This window comes from Coptis chinensis, chromosome 2 (assembly GCF_015680905.1).
Source record: "Coptis chinensis isolate HL-2020 chromosome 2, ASM1568090v1, whole genome shotgun sequence".
NCBI classification, from domain to species: Eukaryota; Viridiplantae; Streptophyta; class Magnoliopsida; order Ranunculales; family Ranunculaceae; genus Coptis; species Coptis chinensis.
Window position 1 is genome coordinate 103,974,072 of NC_141457.1, and position 22,520 is coordinate 103,996,591.

The following is a 22,520-nucleotide window of genomic DNA, read 5'->3' on the forward strand; positions in this document are numbered from 1 at the left end:
GCCGTGCATGTGATCAACCTGTCGCCGCAAAGCCTCCGAATAGTGATTATCCGAGAGAGTATGGTCGGCAGAGATGTTGATTATGGATACTGGAGGTATTTGGGTGCGGGGCATTTGTGCATATTCCGAAGGATGAGAGATCCAAGCTTGATGACAAAGCCAAGCGATTGCATTTTTCCGGTTATGGAGATGAAAAGTTTGGTTACAAACTCTATGATCCGATTAACAAGAAGGTAATCCGTCGAGATGTTGTGTTCTTAGAAGACCAAACCATAGCGGACTTTGAGGAGGGTGAGAAGTTACGGGCTTTCACCAATGATCTTGTTGATTCGAACCGAAGTTCCTACCGTGGAACGTCACGAGAGCGTGAAATCGAGAATGCAGAGAACCATGAGTTTGAAGCTCATGATGAGAATCCTATTGCTTTCGATGGGATAGAACCTATTGGTATAGAAGATGCAGATGAGATGCATGAACCACCACCGAGCAAGTAGAAGTCTGCAACCTCCCGGGCACCAGATAGATGGGGCAAGGAGGTCCGATAGAGGGAGACTAGCTTCAACCAGGTATCCACCACATAATGTCACGTCTACTATCTGGATGGTGGAGAACCTATGTACTATCAAGAGGCACTTGAAGGTACGCACAAAGAAAAGTGGTTGAAGGCCATGCGATGACGAGATGGATTCTTTGCATAAGAATCACACTTATGAAGTTAGTTGAGAAACCCACAGGGAGAAAAGTTCTCAAGAATAAGTGGATATACAAAGTCAAGCATGAGGAGAACAATCCTCACCCAAGGCAAGCTCGCCTTGTTGGAAGGGATTCGGTCCAAAGGAAAAGGATTGACTTTGATGAGATCTTCTCTCTGTAGTGAAGATGACTTCTATCCGGGTGGTATTGGGTATGACCGCAAGTATGAACCTAGAGGTTGAAAGCGCCTAGATGTTAAGACAGCTTTTCTTCATGGAGACCTTGAAGAAGATGTCTACAAGACCACCCGAGGGTTTGGTCAAAGGCAAGGGAGCACCTAGTATCAAGCCGATAAAGAGCTTGTATGGGTTGAAAAGCACGAGACAAATGGTACATAAAGTTTGATTCCTTTATGGCGGCAAGGATACAAGAAGTCCGCTTCCATCATTGTGTGTTTGTTCGTGAGATTTCGGATAAGGATTTCATTGTCAGGTTATCATTGTATGTGGATGATATGTTGATAGTTGGCCCAAACATCAACAAGATATCCAAGTCAAGAAAGACTTGAGTAAGTCCTTTGAGATGAAGGATTTGGGTCAAGCAAAACAGATACTTGATCGCGGATCACTCGTGACGTAAAAGAGTGGAAAGTTGTGGCTTTCAAGAAAGCTACATTGAGAAAGGTGTTGAAGAGATTCAACATGGATCGCCGGGCCGGTCGGTTAATCCGCTTGGTGGCCGCCCGCATGACCAAAGAAATGTGTCCTAAGGGTGAGCATGAAAGCAGAGTCGGATGGAAAAGATTCCTTATGCATCCGCAGCTGGCTTTGATGTATGCCATGGTGTACTAGACCGGATATTGCTTTTCGCCGTTGGGGTTGTAAGCGATTTCATCAAATCCGCAAAGAACATTGGGAAGGTGTTAAGTGGATATTGAGATATCTCAAAGGCACTTCCAAATCATGTTTGTGCTTTGGTGGAAGTAAGCCCTTACTTGAAGCGGCTACACCGATGCGGATATGGCGGTGATGTTGACTTCGATGAAGTCCACCTCCGGTTATCCGTTACTTTTGCAGGGGAGCGTTTCTTGGCAATCTAAGTTGCAAAAGTGTGTTGCCCTCTCCACTACGAAGTTTGAGTATATTGCGACCCACCGAGTGTTGCAAAGAGTTCTTATGGATGAAGAGGTTCTTCGGCTTAACTAGGGCTAAAGCGTAAAACAAAGTTTGTAGTTCTATGTGACCGGTCGAGCGCCATCCACTGAAAGCAAGAATCCGAGTTTTCATTCTAGATCCAAGCACATACACGTCGTTATCATTGATTAGAGAAGTACTTCAAGACAAGCATTTGTGTATCGAGAAGATCCATACCGACAAGAACGGGTCGGATATGATGACCAAAGTCTTACCGAAAGGTAAGTTTGATGTTTGTTGTGCTATTGCCGGAATGGCAAAGACACTCCTCCCGTTGATTTGGCAATTGCATGGAGGTATCCCCCTCACCGCTCGGGAGGGGAGATTGTCGAGTTATCTCTCACATGAGAAGAGAAAACGAGCTTAGAGAAACGGGCTAATTCGGGCGCTTGGAAATGTCGAGGCTTGCGCCAGCCCGGATGGGGCGACTTCGCACTCGGGGTTCCATGAAGACTAGGGCGGCCACCAGCATAGAGGCGACCAATTCCGATCTCCTTCCAACATTGGCCTTCAGGCCAAGAAGAGAGGGCCAAGGCCAGTCTAATTTTCGTGGGCTTTGCTCAAGATTCCGCAAAATTTGGTTTTGGAGATAAAAACCAAAAATCAAGGTTTTGAAAAACCTAACCTAACAAGTCGAGGATTGGAATCCGGGACTAAAACAAAGAGAGAACCTTCTACGAGATACAACCCCAGTAAAGAGATAAGAGTGATCTAGTAAAAGAGACCGAAGCGAGAGATTGTAATCTTCCTTCCCACTTTATTAAGAATTGGCTCTTGTGGGAAGTAGGCATCATTGGGCCAACCACGGTAAATCTTTGTGTTGTGGTTTGCTTTTACTTCTTTTACATTATTATCCATTGTTAATAGTTGTTTAGCGAGTTGGGCATGTTAGTATAGGTTGTAGTTGATATTTAGATTTTGTCCGGAGTTGAATTGTGTTCAAATACAAGTTATCTGTGTAGTGGGGGAATCGATTGGTATTGATATAATCCCCAACAGAAAAGAACTAGTTATTTTGGTGTAACGTAAGCTTGAGTGTTTCTTCCCTATTAAAATCAATCTCAACTGTTTCGTCAAGGAAACGGCTATAACATGACTCTAACTAGCATGCCTTACAAATCAGCAACAGCTAACACAAGCAAAAACTATTGAAGAGAAATGGAAAAAAGAGTACAGGTCAGGTGTAATGGACTCTACCAAATCTAACAACATTTAAGGCAGCCGCAACCGAAAAAAGGCACTATCCAAATGAAATGACATTTTATATCTACTCCAGAAACATCAAACATGTCTGAAAACCCCCAGACAAAATTATATCAGAGAAGGTACATCGGCAGCAAAATGAGGTCAGTTAACACCAGATAAGAGTCTTTCTAACAATGTATGCACTAACTAAACTACTGACAGTAACATCAGATATAAACAATACTAGAAGTTTCTCCTAACCATCAAATTCTGTGGCACAGACTACCCAGAAAAAAGCCATAAAAATCCACGAGGTTCAGGCCATCATTCAAAGGACCAACAGTTCTCTCTTCTAACTTCCTCCTCTTCCTCTAGAGTATAATCATTTTCTATATCGAAAATCCTGCGGATCTCCTCTACCGGTTTTCCCTTGATTATGTCAGCTACCCTCTGGCAGGATAAATTTATCAAGCTCTTGATGTTCAGATAATGTGCAGCCTGCATAAAATAGAGAAAATAATTAACCTTTTCTACCATATTACTAGCAAAACTAAGGGGAAATGAGAACGCCATTAGCAATATAGAGGGAGGATTCAACAAGATGATCAAGCACATTAATTCACAGCTTATCCAGGTATTTATGCAAGTTTCAGCTAGTCAAATCTATGCTACGAATTATGTAGAGCAGAATCTATCAACATGGATTTATAAAACCTTGCTCTATTTTCTTATAAAAAGAACCTTAGAATTGCAGAATATCAAGAAGTTTGTTAAAGTCAATTAGTCCTGAAAAATAGTGTCTCCTCTAGCTGATATCGTCACAGCCACCCAGTGTAGTGCCATGTTGGAATTATAACACTGGAAAAGAAAGAGGAAAAATCCAATCGAGCAGATAAGTAGAACGAAAAAAAAGACAGATGGTCAAAGACTGCAACTATATATTACTATTTTTGCACTCACAAGCTCCAATAATCTGCCTCTCACCCAATTATAATCAGTCATGCGATGATCAAAAAACATAAAAGTTTAAGAGAATTTGTCTCAGTCCAGTGCCAGGAGGTTATTATAACACCCCGTCTTTTTTATTTTGTTTTCCTAGTAAAAATAATAATAATAATAAAAAATAATAATAATAATAATAGACAAAGCAAAAGATATAATAACGATCAGTTTAGGGATAAAAGTCCCAAAAGTAAAAAGAGAAGTTTCAACTTTTGTTTTCGGGGAGGTTTTAAAAACATAAAAAAATGAGTGTTCTCACGTAGAGTTTTTGGAAAAAACACAGCGAGAGTTTTAGAAAAAAAAAAAGAGAGTTTTGCTAAAAGAAGAAAAGGCTTTGAACAAGGAAGATCGTCTTTTTCGCGCGACAGTCGACTTCGGTCTTTCGAGGTTGTTTCGCTTTCGGAAAGCTGTTCGGTTTATAAACTGTGAGTAGATATATTATGTTTTGATAAAGTTCTCATTGTTTACTGTAGATTGCATGAGGATGAAACCAATATGATTTTTACTGTTCATATAATTGTTGTATGAGTCCGATTTAGATCAGATACTTTTTAGTGTTAACTACGATATACAATTATGAATAAACGTCTGTCTCGGGAAAAAAATTAAAGCCGGGGGTTTTAGAATCGATGATGGGCACATTGTAAAACAAAGGGTCGACTTATGTATTGGCTCTGGCTTTAGATTTTCGCCAAAGGACCAAATTTTCATGGATTGTTATACTTGTTGTTAATCGTTGTGGTGTGGGTTGTTTGTTTTGATTTGGTTGATGTCGGGTTTTAGAATCGGTGATTGGGTGTCTTTGTTGAAGCTCGAAGGAAAGAATGGCATCCAGATGTACCAATCTGACCGGGTACCCCTACAAACGACCATCATTGGTACCACTATAAGAGCCGCCATTAACGAGGCGGGCTTGCTAGCCCGCCATCGGCGGCAGCCCCGCTTTGTCTACTAATGTGGCATTCGAATGCCCTCTATCAAAGCAATGACACCGCCCATTAATATGACACCCAAGTTATATATAGCGGTCCGGAGATATGTCAAGGGATTTTTTCCATATGAAGCTTTAGGAAAGATTTCATACAAAAGAGGGAAATATCTCGTCAAATAAGGAAAGGGTATTTTTAGCAATAAGATTCCTATAAATACCCAACAATCATTTCAAACGAAGAACTACGTGCATTTTTTGAGACTTGATTCCAGAGAACAATTTGGATATCGAGGGCAGCCATTGGTGGTACATAATCTCTCACCCATATCAACCTCTCCAACAAGATCGTTAGTGTGTTTTGCGTGAGTTCTCACCCAAACATAATTGGGCGCCGTCCCGTGGTCCTTATTATCGGGCCCTCTTTCACGCCTTCTTCTTCCAAGCACCATTAATGGCAAAACTACAAGGTCTCAAAGTAACAAGAATGCAAGAACACAACAACAACAAGGCGAAAATCCGGAAATACTAATCAATCAGAGGTGATAGAACAACCGGCCGCAACGGATCTCGCAAGATCGCCTTTTCAACTCGATGCCCACGACAACCCGTGATCTAGACGTCCGACATCTCAGGCTCCAAAGAACTCACCTTCAAGATCTAGATGTTACAAATGCAAACGGCGAAGTAGATCCGGATAACATGGAGATAGGAGGTGAAGACATGCCGCTTAAATCTTAAGGCCGAGGTTCGAGAGAGAGAAGGAGCATAGCAACTACTTGCGTATAATTTGGACAAAGGGGAAGCAAGTACAAAGGGATGACGCCGATGTTTGATCTTCCACACCGCAAGAGCTCCCGGATCCGTGAAAATCGGAGTGTATCCAACCGACTACAATTTAATTACGGTACATCCCGGCCCATTGAAACGGTCCCCGAAAGCATCGCCACCCAAGGTCAAACAGGATATTCATCTCATTCAAGAAGACGATCCGGATCTCGAAATACCAACAACACTAGGCGATAAGTGGTCATAACATGACAAGATCATTGAATGTTGATCATAGCAGATCGAGAGGTGGACAACATCCACCATAAGACGAAATGTCAACGCCAAGAGCGGGGACCTCGAGACGAATTGCAACATGACCTTAGACATGGCTTGAATGCAAAAAACCGATACAGATTGTGTTAATGACGGTCAGCCCGAATATGGCCACACCAAAGAAATGGGTCCCCGCCGACCGAAAACGTTTAGCCCGTTGTATCGGCATAGGTCTCAAGCACCCCAAGGAACCAACCAAATATAGAAGCAAGCAACAACCGGGGCGACAACACCGTGGAGATGCAACGTAGTAAAGTTACTCCTCAAGTCGTAAGTCTAGAAGCCACAGGTGCACCATTCACTTTAACAACAAATCAAAGACATCATCAAGAAAACAATGACTAATGTGGGTGTCACCAAGCACGATGGAAAGACCTTGCGATAAATGAAGATGTCGCCGGAGATGTTCTCTAAAAATACAAAATGCAGAGCATCGAAAGGATTCAAACAACCCGGACCTTCCTACGCTCAACGGCGGAGGAGACCCAAACGATCATGTTATGGAGTTTAAAAGCGGGGTAATTCTATGGCGAAAAGATGACCCCCTATCGTGCAAACTTTTTCCGCCTTCACGTTAAAAGGAGAAGCTCTACGCCGCTTTCCAAAAATTGCCCGGCCAATCTATCGCGTCATTTCGTGAATTAGCAAACCCAGTTCACGATCGGTTTAAGCATAATTGACACGCCCCAAGGATGTCAACATCTTGCTCAACACCAAGCAAAGAAAAGGATGAAGCATTGGCAAAGTTCGTAATTCGTTTCCGCCAAGTGCAAGCAGAGGTCACCGATGTCCCTGACGTAATGATCATTCATGCATTCAAGGAAGGAGTCCATTTCGATAAAAACGGAATTTACAACTCCCTTGTACGGGACCCCCCACAATCCAAATCCGATTTGTTTGCACGAACACGCCAGTTCATTAACGTGGAGGAAGATGTTAGATCAAAAGCCTCAAGAGACGAAGACTTCCGGAGTAAAGACTCAAACGAAGGTAAAGGCAAACAGAAGCAAAACATATCGGAAGGACCACAACAGAAGTTAGAATACAACAAGGTTAGAATACCACCACCTCAGTTTAGGTGAGGTTGGTATTTAACCTACACCAATTCAAAGTCGTGGAGTTTTGCGTTTGCAAAACCTTACTCCACGATCAAAAAAGTCGTGGAGTTGGCGCTTGCAAAACCTTACTCCACGATCAAAAGTCGTGGAGTTTGCGTTTGCAAAACCGCATCTCCGCGATCAAAAGTCGTGGAGTTTGGCGCTTGCAAAACCTTACTCCACGCATCAAAAAGTCATGGAGTTTGTGTTTGCAAAACCTTACTCCACGCATCACAAAGTCGCGGAGTTTGCGTTTGCAAAACCTTACTCCACGCATCAAAAAGTCGTGGAGTTTGTGTTTGCAAAACCTTACTCCACGCATCACAAAGTCGTGGAGTTTGCGTCTGCAACACCTTACTCCACGCATCAGGAAGTCACAGGGCTTGCATATGCAATATCTTGAACCACGCACCAGAAAATCGTGGGGTTAGCATTTACAATACCTTACCCCACTCATCACAAATCACATAGCAATCAAGCGGGAATGACTATATAAATGCAAACTGGTTTATCGGGTCTACCAACAAAATGAAATTTCTGTTTCCCAGATTTTACATTATCACCTAGGTGTTCTTCATTATACAAGAGGTCGTGCACGCATCAACACTTAATTCAAAGCATTCCAAATCCAATAAACAAACAGGCCATACTGGCTAGCAAATTAAAGAAGCTACACGCAAACCTCAAATCGCATTTATCCGAAAGCAAATTTTAGGTAGTCAAACACCGTGAGTGGCCTACATTTCCTTTTTCCTATTGTCTTTTCAAAAAAAAAAAAAAAAAAAAGATTTGATTCAAGCTACTTTCTTACTAGTTATCAAAAAGATGATTTGATAACTACCCAAATCACGTTAAACAAAACTTTCTTGCTAGTATCTTGTGAGATTCTCAATGTCTATAGGTGGGTTTTCCAAACTTACAAAGTACAATTTCTTCCGCTTTGTTTTTCTCAAATTACAAGTTTCAGTTTCCTACCGACTCTCCATTACCGCGGTGTATTCCCCTACTCTACTCTCCAAAATTGAAATTCAAATGATCGAAAAATTGTCCCCGCTTTACTTTCCACAATCCCCTTGCCAATACCAAGTTGCAATTATCTAGAACAGAGCACAAATAAATAGAAGTCAGTTTCATCTAATACTACCAAAGGCCAAAAGGGACAATGAGGTGATCCACGACTTTGAGTTCGTATAGATACCAACTAGTTTGATGTCACTGCCATTACAATTCACATTTCATAGCTATCATCGTCAAAGCCAACGACGTTAAAAAATTTAAGATTGGATATTTACACTATATACTTCGAAGTAATGACATCTACAAAATAAAGAAACAAACAAATAATAGTTTATACAATCGACTTCCAGTATGCATGTTGGAATTTGGATTGCGAATAGAGAATTTCAGTAACACAGAAGACATTCATAAATCATAAATCACTCTTAGACATTAATGGGGAAAACGGCCGACCAAGTAGTATATTTCACAAGTAGTTTTCAATCATTTTACAAATCTTCCTCATGACCAAGAGAAATTTTAGTACCATGAAACCACGTAAGCCAAATTGTTACAACTTACAAGGGATGAGACATGACACCACCCGAAGCATCCGACATACAAAAGAAACAAAGAGAGTGCTATTACATAAACCGTGGGCATCCTCTTATGGTATACTTGTTTCCAGCCATGAAACTTTTGGGAGTTTTTAACCGCCTCCAACCAATCCAAGTCGGAAACTTAGCGTCTCCATAGCCTACTATCCGCAACTCGTCTTTGGCAAAGTCTCCGCAATTACCATGAACTTGGTAAGTTTGAGGTTTACATCGCCAGCCTACTTCAAAGAAGATAATCGGCCCACTAGCTTCGCGAACTTTGAGTACGGCGGTTTGTGAGGGTGAACAGGGTCGCCGATTCATAAAGCGTAAGTATCTTCCACATCGTCTTCACCGCCTTCTGGCCGAGAAAATTTACTAGAATTCTGTGAATGGCGCCAACATCAAACAAAGTTTCATTGTGGACGGAATGATGGGATCAAAATATCATCTAGAGTAGCAATTTCCAATTGTGAACCAATCCTCCTCTCAAGATCAAGTCCGCAAGAGATCGTGCAATCAAGCATCACCTGCAGTTAAGTAGAAGGCCGAAAAGAAAACTAATAGGAATTGCGAAGTTTCAACAGCAAACAAGTCGACAAGTGTCTCAACCACAAGTCTCGCTCTTGTTCAATCAGATTCACAACCAAATCAGCCTTTTCTTTGGTTAGATGCATTCCATAAGTCGGCTTTCTTCGTTAAGACCTTCGGGCATAATTACGGGGGATGCACCAACACTCTCGGGATCGAACCCTCGACATTTCATGGCTGCTAGGACTCCACGATACAAATCAATCCTTAGTGCGGAGAGATCTTCAATCCACCAGTCTCCCTCACACTTGACAAAGCTTGTTCATTTGCAACCTTCCTGAGTCGCTATATTCTAATCGCGAGAAGCTTGAGGCTATCTGCTCTGCCGCACATGCCTTTGAAGCTATTGCATCCGTGCATCCGCTAACTATCTTTAACTCATCGCCAAGAGGGAGTAGGTTCTCTCACAATTTGCTGCAAGACATCCACACACATTTCAAGGCTCTTACGGACAATAGTATCCGGATATGTCTCGACGAGAGCCAAGGTTGTCTTTTGCATATTCCTCGGTCATTTCAAGGTAATCGAAACACAACAAAGATTAGCAACATTCAAGGACGGATCTCAAAGTTAACACCATAGCGGAACTTTGCGGCCAACTCAAATGACTCGGCACCCCCCGTAAATTAAGAAGTTTACCCTAGAAGTACGAGTCTCTACACTCCGTTACTAACTTCTAATTCGCCCAATCCGAAAACAAGAGGGAACTGCATTCCACAAACAAACTTAGTGAGAAATCTCTCACAATAAGGAAAAATAAACCAGATAAAGTTGCATCCATAACTCTTCATGTTATACAATGCACTACTGACCGATCCCACATTCACCATACAAAACCTTTAGCGCGAACTAACAAGAGAAATTAGAGAACAAATCATAATGAACATTTCAGAGAAAGCACTATACACAGATGTTCAAAACATATAGAGAAGGAAATCAGAAAATTCATTCTATTGTGACATACTGCAAATAATCGTGAACGAGTGTATTTTTGCAAGTGCAAATAACTACGATGTTACGCCAAATCGCCATATTTTAAAGGCGGTATCATAACTATCCCCAATTCCATAGCACCCTCGCTTACTCCATCTTCAAGCCCAAGGTCTTCTATGGCATCCTCAAAGGCACTTGGGAGCAATATCCCGCAAACCTCTTTCCTCGGGCAGTGTCCGTACAACGGCGTATAATGCCGCAAAGCCATTCATAACATCTCGCTACCGACTTATCACGCCAACGCATTCTTCGACACGACCTCAAGCCGAAGCTTTCTCAAGCGGCGAGAGTTTAAGAGTCACTTCGGATAGTGTCTTCTTCTCCTCAACTCAACTCTCTCATAGCCTTCTTACATTCCTTATCTTTCCCTTTTATCGCCGCACCATCTCCTCCTTTTCACCCGACAAGGCTGCCACCTTCTCTCGCCAAAAGCATCGTTTCCATCCGGCTCTAGCACTCTCACCTTCGCCGCTTCCTTTGCTCTTTCAGTACTAAATCCGCCGTCGGGGATCCCGGCATTGCATGGTTTTCTTTCTCTAACACCGCCATCAAATTTAGCGAAATTTTCCATGGCCTACAAAAGCGAGATATATACATATATATACAAGTTGAATACGCTTTCAAAAGGCCATGCTAAGTAATATAGAGAGGCAACATGTATAATGGGATTACCTTTTGCAACGCCCGCATCCCAAGGATACACAATTCTGAACTTGCCTCTACCTCTTTCGTGTTACTAGATCCTAATTCGGTAGTAAAGTTGGTCATGCATATACTCCTCGACCATTTCAAAGAAAAATCAATGTCCGCGATGAGGCCTTAACGCCTCTATCACCTCGTCATCAAGAAAAACTGCCGGTGACAAGTGCTAATGGTTCAACTGAGGTAATATCTCCAACAGGTATGGACACACTCGCCGTTTCACGAAAAATTCTTTTCGGCCCATAGCACCATTGGGGCGGTCCGCTTTTGCTCTATCTCCATAGACCGAGGTTGTCCCCGGATAATTTCGTAGTCTTTTTAATTACAAGCATATTACTCCCTCGTACCTTCATTATTCAAAGGAACAAGAGGCGCCAACGCCCATCATCCGAGTACCTTCAAATTTCGTAATTTCCTTCACACCAACCTCCACACTCTCATTAGCAACTACAGCTTCGGCCAAAAGTCCCGTTAACGCCTTTTGTCCGGCTATGCTTTACTCCGCCCATCCATTGAGCGGTAGATTTGGGGAATACTTCAAGAGCTTTCAATCCTTCAACACGGGCATTGGCAGCTTCATCTATTATTTTTCTTTCTGCGTTTTCAAGCGAAGCTTCTAAAATGGGAGACGCAGCTATAAGGGACCTCTCGCTTCATTGTCACGCCGCTTCATCACCCCTTGTCGAAGCTTCTAGCATGGTTACTTGTTGTCGGGAGCCCGCTGTCGCGACCCATATGGACACTTTGGGAACATCAAGGGCATGTCCACGCCGTTTTTCTTCCCTCGTAATGGCAGCTACTTAACCACTTCATTAGGCCATGACAAGTCCCGGATGTTCTCGCCCCCGCCCATGCTAAAGTAAAATCCGAGATGCTCCATGGCTTGGTCGCTCACATCAAAGTCCGTGGTACTTGGTCGATCACCTAAAACAAAAACGTCAAGAACTGTAATATATAGATAATTCACAAGATAGTGATTATGCAGCGCCACCGTCTTCTTCATACCTATAATCCTATTCGACACGGGTTGCATATAAGGTTCCAATTTCCCGTAAGAAACAAGATTTATCCCAGTTTGGTACCCCTTCGTAATCCTTTAAACTTCATCTCCGGATACTTTCATTCCACATGAAACATCGGGGACCCATCTTCTTCTCAGATAGCGTTGAGGCCGTACCAAGAGCAAGAATTCATCCGCCTGGCGGACACCGTATACTTCGCCAAAGCGCGTTCCCTCGCTAAGACCAACCATAACGACATAGACACTTGAATCGGTGGAATGCGCCACACAGATAGAACTCGAGACACCTCCTTGTCAAGAGGTATCATCAACCCATACTCCAAATTGTAAAAGTCACCACTAATTCCCCCTCCTTCACCGGGTGTCCTCTCACATATTCCGGGAAGCCGCTCAATGCCAAAGTTCTTCAAGCTTTTAACATGCTTGTGAGTTCATCTGAGGTTGTACTACGAAAGCAATTTTGTTAGTTGGCAAGGCGGACGCTTCTATCCATCTCAAGCGTTTACGCGTCTCACCAAATAAACTCATCATCGCCCACACAGATATTGCCACCAAATTTTAGCCTTCATCTCACCACCATTTTCTTTCCCATTCACCATATCATATCGAGAGATATATGAAATCTTAAATACTTGAACGGGTAGCAATCAATATTCAGAGAGTACAAAATAACATTACCTTCTTATAAAGTGTAACCACGATTCGATTTCCCAATTCAAAGGTCGGTAGATTCTTTTTTCTATTTTCATGAATATCTCTGTTTGCATCAAAAGGCCAAAGCTTGCAAGTACCCACATCTCAACTCTATATTTGCAAACCCCAACCGATCCTTATCACACCTTCTTTTTCCGGTCACAATTGTTTTAGATTCATTCCTTCTTAGTTAAACAAACACTTATCAAACTTATTAGTGTGAGGCATGTTCCATAATTTGATTTGCCGTCATCTTTATTTCCATGGGTCTAATTAGAAATCATATGCCATCATTTACTAGATTACCCTTACTAATGTAATTAATTGCACATGGTCAAAGTCACTGAGTTTCCGAGTTACCCGCTAGGTCAGTCGATCTCACGATGACAAAGCATTCTAAGTTAAGTTAACCTCAACTAAGTTATTCGCATAGCATCGCAGAAATTTCGATCACACTTTGCTTCATTCTTTTATAGCAATATGATGTTCTATTATTCACCGCAAAGAACGAAGTTCCATCCGCAAAGAGGGGGCGTGTATGTACCATCAGATCGGTACCCCTACAAACGACCATCATTGGGTACCACTATAAAGAGCCGCCACTAAAACGAGGCGGGCTTGCTAGCCCGCCACCGTGGCAGCCCCCGCTTTGTCTACTAATGTGGCATTCGAATGCCCTCTATTGAAGCAATGACACTTCCACTAATATGACACCCAAGTTATATATAGCAGGTCCCAGATATGTCAAGGGATTTTTCCATATGAAGCTTTAGGAAAGATTTCATACAAAGAGGGAAATATCTCACAAATAAGGAAAGGGTATTTTTAGCAATAAGATTCCTATAAATACCCAACAATCATTTCAAAACGAAGAACTACGTGCATTTTTGAGACTTGATTCCAGAGAATAATTTGGATAGGGCCCATTGGTGGTGGTACAGTCTCTCTCACTCCATATCAACCTCTCCAACAAGATCATTAGTGTGTTTGCGTGAGTTCTCACCCAAACAGCATCCAAACAAAAAAACCAAACCGTCACGATTTTGTTGTGTTTGAATAAATTTGTTTTGTTGGTTTTTGTTGTGAGGTTAGGCTGTAGTTTTAATTGTTGATTGTTAAAGGGAGATTGGGTGCTGGAGAGTGTGAGGGGAAGCTTTTACAGAGCATTAATGGCGTCGATTCGAGTTTTTCACAGTATAAGGAAATCACGATTGGTTGGTATAGGCATATATGGGTTTTCTCAAGGAACCCAACCACTGAGTTCAATAGTGGTGGCGAGTGATGGTCGGTGGTGGCTGCTGTGGTGGTGGAGGCGCTGTGAGGGGAAGAAGATGACCAGCGATTCTATTTTGTTGTTGGGCTTTGGCCGAACCATTCCTATTGTGGTTTGGGTATAACCAACTCATATTGTTGAATGGCCGGTGGTGGCTGGAGGTGGAGGAGAGGTGTTGAGAGGAAGAAGATGACCAGCGATTTTATTTTGTTGTTGGGCTTTGGCCGAACCATTCCTATTGTGGTTTGGGTAGAACCAACTCATATTGTTGAATGGCCGGTGGTGGCTGGAGGTGGAGGAGAGGTGTTGTGAGGAAGAAGATGAACAGTGAATTTTGATTTGGGCTTGGGCCAAATCGTGGGAGGGCTTATGTGTTTTTAAATTTTAGATTTTCATTTTGGACTTAAGTTTAGACTTTGGGCCTTAGGAAAGGCTTTTGGGTTAGAGGAGTTTAGGTGTTGACCATTGGCAGGTTGACTTTGACTGTTGACTAGGTTGACTTTGACCAATTGACCCAGTTTGACTTTTAACTCGGATTATGATTCGGTTTATTAGGATAGGTCTAGGGACATTAGCATGCTTGGCTTTAGGCTAAGACCTTTATATATAATGCAGGTAATGCGGTATTAACTACTATGTGATATTTTCAAATTATATATACGACGCTATGACACTTAGACATCCATATAATTAATAATGCGTAAACCACAAAAATACAAGAAACAAGATACTCCTTCGTTCTCTGAAGTAAGATATGCAATAAAGTTCAATAATGTGTAAACGAATTTACTGCACCCTTTTAGAACTCTCCACTCCTCAAGTTTTGGAAATGAGTTTTATGACTGATGATGTCATATGTTAGGTGGACATTTATTGAATGTGCCATAAATGGCCCGTTAGCGTTATATATGGGTATTCATTGAATGTGTCATGAATGACCTGGGTATTCATTGAATGTGCTATGAATGACCAGATTGTTTGGATTGCCCTAGAGAGGAACTAAGGTATTCGCCTTGCGGGTTAATTGTATTCCTTGAGTGTACGGGAATGTAGGGTTGGGTATTCCTTGAATGTGGCGGGAATGACCTAGGGCATTCATTGAATGTGCCATGAATGCCCCGTTAGTGATATGATAGGTATTCCTTGAATGTGGCGGGAATGACCTAAGGTATTCATTGAATGTGCCATGAATGACCTGAGTTTTTGTGTCCGAAGAGGTTGTGAAATATGTGTATGAAAGCCTAGAGATGGCTATGATATTGTGGTATTCGGTGGGAGAGAGGCACACAGAAATGTGTGATTTGGCAAATGTGTGGAGTGCAAATCGTGGAGTAGGTACTAAAGGGTGGGTGTATAAGAAAAGTAATCGATTAAGTTATAAAAGAAATTGATTTGATTATGCGAGTGTGTTTGGGCTTACATTTGAATATCTATAGGATATCTACATATATTATATAAAATTTCTAACTTTCTTTTGCAGAAGGGTAGGACTTAATAATATTTTGTGCAGGGACGCGGTCCTACCCTTATATAGCAGTGGATATCGGTAAGTTTTAATTCAATTACTTAGTTATTAAAACAAGTTATTATAAAGAGTTAATAAGAGGGGAGTCTTGCTTGGGAAGAAACTATGCCGGTTGAAATGACTAACTACCCCGCCTTCCAAGTGAGAATGATTATATTATGATATATTTAAAGTGTTAGTTGGATAAGTAAAGATTGAAAATATTTATATGTAGTTAGTCTACTCATACCAGCAAATTCCATTTTGCTGACTCATGTTTGCTTTGTTTTGGCAACGTGGGTGTGTTCTTGGGAACATAGGTGAAAGGCAGTAGAATCGGGGCGTGTGATTTGGATTCTTGCCTGGAGCAGTCCGTTAGTTCTTTTATTATGTTTGATTCTTATTGAAATGATGTAATAACGTAGTTTACTTTTTAGCATGGCATGAGAACATGGTAGTGAGGAATTTTTATTCAGAGAGTTTGTTTGATGTTTTGTTTGGATGGGAGATAACTTAATAAAGTGATGGTGGAAACTTCTGGGGTTTATTTATTTTCAAGTGGTTTCTTTTATGATGTGGGTTTTAGGTTTTGACATGTGTTGTATCCACCCCGTCATAGCCTGGGTTTTTAGACCATTGAACCGAGTGATGTTTGAAATATTTATATTTCAAATATTCACTTTGTAATTGTTTAGAAATTCGAGCTGTGACAATTATTAAGGCAGTAAGTTCACAAGGCAATGGAAATGAGGCTACCCTTGCAAGTTACTTACAATGGAACTCAAGCCCCAAAGAACATCATAAATGGGGTTTCGAGATGATTGTTGTTTCAATTCCACATATACGTGGCAAACGTCCATTATTAGGGGTCTCCATTTTATTCGTTTAATCAACAGCGCTAAAACCCAATTTGCAATACCATGAATCAATGTACAGGCTCATTAACTTATGTGTCTAAGGATGAACCTTAGCCACATGACTTGCCACTAATGTATGTTAATTTATGTCCAGATTCGCTTCTTATCAAAGGGATAATTATCACTGAAGTTATATTCTATCACAATTACTCAAGCTACAAGATTACTTCGAGCTTTCAAGGACTCTCTACTCTACCTATATAAATACCAAACTATTTTTCATAAGGAACTACATTGGAAACTTAATCCCTAGAGAATAGATCTTGGACGTGAGCGCCCATTATCTTGGTTCATTTTCATCTCCCCAAATATCAAATTCCTCTGTTTCTTAGTGCGTTCTTTACCATTGCTCTCGTTGTGTTGAAGCAATTTACTGCCAAAACATAATTGGTGCCATCTGTGGGGACTTTAGAATTCATTATCACGTGAAACAATCAAGATGGTAAGCACAAGAAGCAGACCAAATAGTCAACATATTCCTCCTGCTAATAGGAATCGCAACACTCGAAATTCAAATTGGCCAATGCAAGAACCGTTGAACAATTAAGTTGCTCCTAGTGGTAGGATCAATTCTCAACATCCAATCAGGCATACCACCGCCACCACCGCCACCACCACCACCGCAAAAGGCGAAAGAAAGCCGCCCACCACTCCTAACAGCCTTTGCAATAAGAAAACCGATAAGTCGGTAATCCTCCATGCGGTCCGGTTGGCCCCGTCCATGTCGATCCTTCAAATGACATGGATATGGATGGGCATTACTCTCACACCAACTAACGGAAAAGGTGATAGTAAAATGGCCCAATTCACCTCTAATACGGGTTGGCGTGAGTTACGACGAGTCAAAAAAAATTTAAATAGGAACTTGAGAAGGAAGTTGGCAAAGAGGCAAAAGTCGGACGATCTTTTGCCGCAAATTCAACAACATCAAGGCCACCATGAAGCGGACGCAAGCTATTCCAAAGGTATGGGACCGCCTTGAAGATCCACTTCATCGCCCGTCACCGAGAACGGTTATTTCTCGCTAACCACAACCAACCCGATTACGCTTCTAAGAGTAATCGACCTTATTACCCGTACTTATGGGGAGAATCGGATTGGCAGGGATAACTACTACCCTAGACATGTCCGATCTCAAAGGGAAGATTTACCTCGGAGAAGCAATTTCGTGGAAGACCGCCATCCGAGATATATCCAACATGACCGGAAGGCGGGCATCCCGCATAAGAGCAACAAAACATGGAGAAGTGGTATAATTATACCGACCACCCGACGAAGGGTGACTACCGCCTGACAAGTCCGGTTACAGGATAGACAAAGACAATCACCGGTCGGGTCGATCGTCGTATTCACCAAAGATCTCTAACTCCAATAAGAGATAATGGAAGGTATGCTTCTCCACACGGGCACGGTCGAGAAGCGCCCAAATTGTTCGAGCCAATACTTTAACTCTAACGAACAAAGATTGCAAGAGTTGATTGCAGAAATTAGAAATTAACGAGAGTCGAGGATGTAAGAATGAAAAACTCGATGATAATGATGGCGCACTTGATAAGTTTTAAAACTCGACATTCAGAAACTTACCACCATCCCGACTTCAAACAACCCGATTTTGAACTTTATGATGAGTCTGAAGGAGATCTTGGCTTGCATGTTATATCGTTAAAAATAAGTTGGTGTTATGGGGTGGAGATGATCCGCTTTATGTGTAAGCTCTTTCCATCAACTCTAAAGGGAGAAGCATTACCCGGTTTAGTGAAGTTGCCTTCAAGATCAATTCACCAATACAATGAACTAGAAAATCAGTTTGTTAATCGTTTCCGCCCACAATTGCAAGACTTCCAAAGGATGTCGACTCACTTTTGAACATCAAGCAACAATGTGACAAAAAGTTACGTGACTTTTGTTACTAGGTTCCGAAAAGGCGGCAGCAGATGTTCCGTATTTTTTCGATGGGATGCTTCTTTTCGCCTTTAAAGAAGCATTATATTATGAAAGAGACGAAGTTCAATTTCATTGTAAGGATTACCACTCTCTAATTAAAGATGTCCCTAAAAAACTCGGTGACGATCCGTATGTTAGGGGTTGAACAACACATCCGTGATAGAGGAGAACCTATCGGCGAAAGTAGCAAGAGACAAAGATATTCGGAGTAAAGATTTTTCTGACAGCAAGAATTCTAAGCCGAAGCAAGGACAGTCAGATCAACAACATAATGATGGAAAGAATGACAATCAGAAGCAAGTCAATTTCAATCGTGATGGAAATACTCTACCTGAGCTAAAACTGACCCCGCTCAATGCCAAGTACTCTGTTATATCACTACAACAAACTGGTTTTTTAGCGACAAAAGTTTTAGCGACGCTGGAAAAACGTAGGTAATGATTCTCTTTGGCGACGTTTACAAGCGTCACAAGTAAACTTTTGTCACGGTATTTAAAACCAATATTTGGCAACGTTTTTAATGTCGCCAAAAGTCATAATCCAAATTATGTAAAATAATAAAATTGGGAGTTAGTTTTCGGTGGACGAATGAATGGCGTTGGCAAAATCTTTTGATATAAAGCGACATTTAAAAACGTTGCCATTGGTGTGGTTTTTACACAACATCGTGAATCTTATGGCTTTTGGGACTAAAATTTCTTCGTTAAAACTTTCCCACCCACATTGCCAAAAAAAAAAAAATTAGATCTTGCCAGCTTGGGTTTTTGTATGTCGGGCCATCCTTCTGTTTTGGCAGTAAAACGAAATAATTTGAAAGAAAGGGAAAAATAGTATACTTGGCCTAGGGGTGTCAAAATGGCCCTCAAACCCTTAGCCTGCCCGCCCCGACCCGGCCCATGGGCCGAAAAAGCCCTCAAAATGAGACCCTCACACATTCGTGGGCTGGGCCGACCCGGCCCTCAAGCCTTTGAGGGGAGAGTAAGGGCCTAGACTTCGAAACTTAAGCCTTCCCTTAAGCCCGACCCTCATTAGGCCCTCAACATTTATTACATATATTTTAATAAAAAAATTTACAATATATTTCATTTTAACATTAATATGCTAAAAATCACTTAAAAAAATGTTTATCTATTAAGTTTGCCAACCTTATAATTTCATTATAATATTTTATGAAATGAATTTAATTGATCTTAATTGACTAATATAACTTTAATAAGTTTTTTTAGTAGTTTGAAGGTTTAATTGTGAAGTGCATTCGATTTTATCATTTTTAACTAATGTTTCTAAATTTATTTTGTAAATCAAATATATAACATAGGATCCGCCCTCACGTTTGGCCCTCAAGCCCGCCCTTCAAGCCCTCCCGAGAGGTTTGAGGGCGGTAAAAACTTCGATTTAAGCATTGGCCCGACCCGCCCGCCCTCGAAGTAAATGAGGGTAGAGGCTGGCCCGCCCAAAGCATGAGGGCTTCATTGTTTGAGGGTCGGGCCAGACCTACCTTTTTTGACACCACTAACTTGGCCGCGATAAAACAAAACAGGAAAAATAAAATAAAAATAAAACCTAAAAGCTAAGGAAACAAACCACCGCCTCTCCTCTATCACCGTCATCGCCTCTCCAAGAAAGGAAGCAACAACACTGACTCCAACCAACGGTCTCAAAGCAACAGGGAAAGCACGCCTCTTTCTCTCCTCTCTCACCTCGTGATTCTCTTCTTCTAGCTAGTCTCGCCACTTGTGAGTTTCCCACCCTTAAATCTAGAATATTTTAGATTTAGAATTTCTAATAGTTTTGGTTTTAATTAATAGTTTTGTTTTTATTAATTGGCTAGGGTTATATTTAATTGAATTCGGTTTCAACCGTTTGTTGAGATTTCGGCTCAAGTTGAGATTTCTCTATGGATTTTGAAAGCTAGGGTTTTAAAATGTCATTGCTGCCATTGGTTTCGTGTTCTCTTACACTCATATTGAATCTCATTTAAGTTGGTAGACTTACATGTTTTTCGACAAACCAGTTTCTTGTGAACTTTAAGTACACATTATCGCGACAAAGATCTTGAGATGAAATGCTTTGGTGGAGACTGCAAAAGGCTTGCATGTTTGGAATAGCTTTGAGGATTCAATACGGAAATGCGGTATGAATTTTGGTACTTTTTCTTGCTTCGTAAGTGATTTCTTAGTTATTGATTTAATTTAACGGATGTGCTATGCTTTAATAACCGATTATCTTCCTATGTGCGTTTTCTTGTCTTCCTGGTTTGTAATGAGGTATACTTAGTTACTTACTAGCTTAAATAAGCAAAACTCCCATTAATGTCGACAATGATACTTACTTTTTGTACTTCTTCAAAATGTTTCAACTCAAATAAGAACAAATTTAACAGTTGAGACTTTTTCAGAGTTTTGAAGAAACCGGTATGTAACCCAAATCGATGGAGAATAACGTGTCTTTAATATGGTTGCAAATAGAGTAAAATGTGCCGAAAGCAAAGCGTGAATAGGAGTTTCGACCGAGAGACAGGAGGAAAGCGGTATGAGGTCTTTTCTCATTTAATGCCCTCACGATATAGAGGTCTATCCTTTCTTTTCATGCATTATATATTTTACCCTAATCCTTAAAAGTTTAATCAAATTGGTTAGCATGTGTTATTATTAACTAGATGGTACAGTACCCTTTTTGTTTTGGTAAAGACATGGTACAGCAAGGCCCAAAATATCGATATCGATCAATATATCGGTGTACCCAAAAACCGATATATATTAGATATATCGGATATTTCAGATATATCCATTTTTTTGGTAACCAGTCCAAACTATTTAAAATATCGAAATATCGGATATATCAGAAATATAATATCGGAAATATTGGATATATATCGGAAATATATTGGAAATATCGGATTTATATTTTTAAATGGTCAAAAAGTCAACCGATATATATCGATTATATCGGAAATATCGATTATATCGGCAATATAAAGTTTAATATCGGAAATTCCGATATATATCGGAAAAAAAAAGGATTCTATATTCGGTGGATATATGTTGGAAATATCGATGTCGGTGTACCAAAATACCGATATATATCGGCGATATATCGGATATATCGGCGATATTTTGGTCCATGTGGTACAGTACCTAACGACTGATGTCGACAGACAGAGAGCAAAATCTATTCAATCAATTTGAAGTACTAATGCAGTTCAAAGCTAATTTATCTGAACAGTCTAGATCTTGTTCTGTTTGTTGGGGAATGATGCTAGCTGTTGATCAGCTCTCAAAGTTTAATCAGGTTGTTTGTCCAGATGCAGGCTTCTCATATGAAAATCGAAACACCCATTTCCCCTCCTATTCTTTCTAGTGCTGTGAGGATTAGAGTATATAGAGATTCCTAGATTTGGCCATACATTCTGGTTGATGGAATTTTAATTTAGCCTGTTTGCTTTGCCAATACCTCGTGACTTCACCTAATGCAAGGTTAATTGATGGTATTCCGCTGACAAAGTTTGACACTATTGATGACAAGGTAGGATCTAGATGCAATCACTGACGTTTAATGATTAATGCTAATATGGATGTTCAATTTAATTTGACCTCGTAATATATGCGTTTGGAGCCGCCGTTCCATGGTTTACGTGCACTGGGCACCTGTGGACGCTTGTTGGTCAGGCAGTCCCACATTCACCTGAAGAAGCTCAATGTCAAGGCTCTCATAAGATAAATGGTTAGTCTATTTTTTTGTGGAGGGGGTTTTTAATTGAAGATGAGATTATGTAGTCTAATTCCAAAGGCAGTTAGTGGTGCATCAAGAGATGTAGTTTTGCTTAGGGTTGGAGCAAGGTCAGGTGATATTTGTATAGAACATATATGAGAATGGGAGGTGTGCTAAAACTGATTGTAAGTTTAATCATCCACCGTAGAATTATTTAATTCTTTGTGGATTGTTAGTCTGTAGATTTCTATATAATGTTCTAGAGGTAACATGCTTTATTACGTGTAGAAAAATGGAATTAGTATACACTAACATGCTTTATTACATGTAGAGGTTAAATGCTCACCTTTGATTTACATTTTGGTTCTTTTTGTTCT

General features: G+C 40.9%; 2 pseudogenes; both read right to left on the reverse strand.

The window, feature by feature from the left end:
* Positions 1-3,129: 3,129 nt before the first annotated feature.
* The window catches only part of LOC147519950 (SKP1-like protein 1A pseudogene), a 58,643-nt pseudogene continuing 39,252 nt past the window's right edge, over positions 3,130-22,520 (reverse strand).
* On the reverse strand, positions 9,211-11,146 carry LOC147519951 (BTB/POZ domain-containing protein At5g48800-like; annotated as a pseudogene).